Source organism: Gossypium hirsutum, chromosome A08, assembly GCF_007990345.1.
Source record: "Gossypium hirsutum isolate 1008001.06 chromosome A08, Gossypium_hirsutum_v2.1, whole genome shotgun sequence".
NCBI lineage: Eukaryota > Viridiplantae > Streptophyta > Magnoliopsida > Malvales > Malvaceae > Gossypium > Gossypium hirsutum.
The window spans coordinates 26,667,201-26,670,389 of record NC_053431.1 but is presented as its reverse complement, the minus strand read 5'-3'; the positions used below and the strand labels follow the sequence as shown (position 1 = coordinate 26,670,389).

Below are 3,189 nucleotides of genomic sequence, written 5' to 3'. Positions count from 1 at the left end.
TATTACTTGTCACGAATCACGCGATCAAGTTTTTGGCGCCATTGTCGGGGATTCAAAATATTAGGAACGCTAAATTTTTATTACTTTAGCCATTTATTTTTCTTGTAATTTAATTTTAGTTTATTATTTTTATTCTTTATTATTTACTTATTTTTTTTCTCTTGGTAGGTTTTTTATATTTTATGACAAGAAGAAATCCGTCAGGACCATTACTTTTTGACGAAGAAATCGATCGCACAGTTCGTAGAAATCAAAGAGAAATAAAGCGTAGCTTACAATACACGGAGAACGAGCGAGAAGACGATACTCAACCCCCAACTGATGAGATGGTTGAAAACCAAGGCAATCAGCTACCTCCTGAAATTGAGGCTAATCAAAATCCTACTCCACGTATTATGTATGATTATGCTAAACCTTCTTTAGCAGGAACTGAATCTAGCATAGTTAGACCTGCTATAGCTGCAAATACTTTTGAATTAAAACCTAACACTATTCAGATGATACAATAGTTTGTTCAGTTTGATGGTTTGCAGGATGAAGATCCCAACGCTCGCTTAGCGAACTTTCTGGAATTTTGCGATACATTTAAAATCAATGGCGTTTCTGATGATCCCATACGTCTTTGGTTGTTTCCCTTTTCACTGAGAAAAAAAGCTAAACAGTGGTTGAACTCGTTACCACGAGGGTTTATCACTACTTGGGAACAAATGACTGAGAAATTTTTACTAAAATATTTTCTGCTAGCTAAAGCGGCTAAATTACGTAATGATATCTCTTCTTTTGTGCAGATGGATTTAGAAACACTTTACGATGCATGGGAGAGATACAAAGACTTACTGAGAAGGTGCCCTCAGCATGGGTTACCGCTTTAGCTTCAAGTACAAACATTCCATAATAGCCTGAATCCCTCAGCTCGGCAAATGGTTGATGCATCTGCTGGCGGAACCATCAACAATAAAACATAGGAAGATGCCTATGAATTTATAGAGGAGATGTCACTGAATAACTATCAGTGGCATGTTATGAGGACAAAGCCAACGAAAATAGCCGGCGTTTATAACATCGATTCAGTCACCATGCTCTCTAATCAGGTAGAACTTCTCAATAAAAAGATTGACGGTTTACTTGGTTCTACGTAGGTACATCTAGTAATGAGGTGTGACTCAAGTGGCGAAGGTGTGCATACAGAATACCAATCTTTCAATCCTACAACTAAAGAAGAAGTCAACTATACGGGTAACAATAACTTCCGATCTCAAAATAACCCATACAGTAATACTTATAATACAGGTTGGAGGAACCACCCAAATTTCTCCTGGGGTGGTCAAGGGAATCAAAAGCCACAAAATCCTCAAGGTTTTCAATAGCCACTTTATCAATAAGAGAAGAAACTGAACCTTGAGGAGATGCTCTCAAAATTCATATCAGTGTCAGCAACCCGTTTCCAAAATACCGAGACAGCACTTAAGAATGAACAAGCATCGATCTAAGGACTCGAAACTTAGATAGGCCAGCTATCCAAACTAATCTCCAAACAACCACAAAGTAGCTTACCAAGTAATACTGAACCTAACCCGAGGGAACAGCTCAATACAATTAGTACTTAAAATAAGGAAAGATTCATTGCACCGGAGCCAGAATTACAGCAAGACAACGCGATGAACAAAGGTCAAGAAGAGGTAAACGACGATGATCCTAAATAGGTAAGTACGTATTATGAACCTCGTGTGTCATATCCTAAAGCGATGATGAAAGACAGAACAAAAGAACAATTTGTTAAGTTTGTCAAACTCTTAAAGAAATTACATATTAACTTACCCTTTATTGAAGTTCTGTCGCAGATGCCCAACTCAGCAAAATTCTTAAAGGAGCTTCTGAGCAATAAAAGAAAATTAGACGGTACATCGCATGTGGAACTCAATGCAGTTTGCTCAACTATTCTAAAGAATAAGCTACCTAACAAATTGAAAGATCCAGGGAGTTTTACAATTCCTTGCTTAATTGGTAGTTTATCTGTGAATAATGCTTTAGCTGATCTAGGGGCAAGTATAAATGTTATGCCGTATAAAATGTTTAAATGACTAGGTCTCGGTAAACCCAAATAGGCTAGGATGAGCATACAATTGGCTGATAAAATAGTTAGATTTCCTAAAGGTATTATTGAAGATGTTCTCGTTAAAATTGATAAATTTATTTACCGAGTAGACTTTGTTGTCTTAGATATGGATGAGGATAATGAGGTACCTTTAATTTTAGGACGACCCTTTTTAGCAACTGCCAGAACCATTATTAATGTAGGTACAGGAGAGCAAACACTTCGTGCAGGAGACGACGCAGTAACACTCCAAGCACCCAATTCAGTCAAAACTTCCAAGACTCAAGATAATGCTATGAAACTTGTCGATGATAAAACTAATATTCAATCGTCCTTGCAGGAATCTCCTCGAACCAAGACAATGGAGACAATGCACTATTATCAAGTAGCGAACAAAGACACCCATGGGGAACGAAGGCTTCAAATAGAGGAGCTAGATGAATGGTGAGCACACAAATCGAGAACACATGATAAACCGAAACTACGCCAAAACAAGCTCGATACCTCTCCTAATCAACTTAAGGTTGGCGATAAAGTCTTACTAGATGGCGCAGATCCCCATATTGTCACTACCACACCAAATGGGGAAATCCTTCTTACGGTACTCAGTATTTTTCCATTCGATACGGTGGAGGTGAGTCATCCCAAGTTCGGCACTTTTAAGGTAAACAACACCCGATTAAAACCTTATTTTAAGATTGATAGCAGGAATGAGGAGTATGAACTCCTCAAACCACCATGATCATTCAACGGAGAGGTAAGTCGAGCTTAGACTATAAATAAGCACTTCTCGGGAGGCAACCTGAGCACTAACATATTTTGATTTCTTTATTTTTAATTTCTAACAATTTGAATCATTAACTTAATTTTTGAATTGCAAAGTTTTTCAGCACACATGGACAGGCACACGGGCGTGCCTAAAGTTGTGGCCAAACAGGGGAAGAGACACGGCCGTGCGATACGGTCGTGTTGAAGCAGGACATGATTTCCCCAAAACACGGGGTGCGATAAATCCCCACGGCCGTGCGACATGGCCGTGGGTGAACTTGATAGGAGACCACGGGCGTGAGAATCGAAAACCATGGGCGTGCTAG

General features: G+C 38.9%; 1 non-coding gene across 1 annotated transcript; it reads right to left on the bottom strand.

Annotated features, from left to right (window-relative positions):
* Positions 1-755: 755 nt before the first annotated feature.
* LOC121205883 (small nucleolar RNA R71) lies at positions 756-862 on the bottom strand. Its single transcript, XR_005900956.1, has one exon. It is a non-coding gene; the product is annotated as a small nucleolar RNA R71 (small nucleolar RNA).
* Positions 863-3,189: the final 2,327 nt, after the last annotated feature.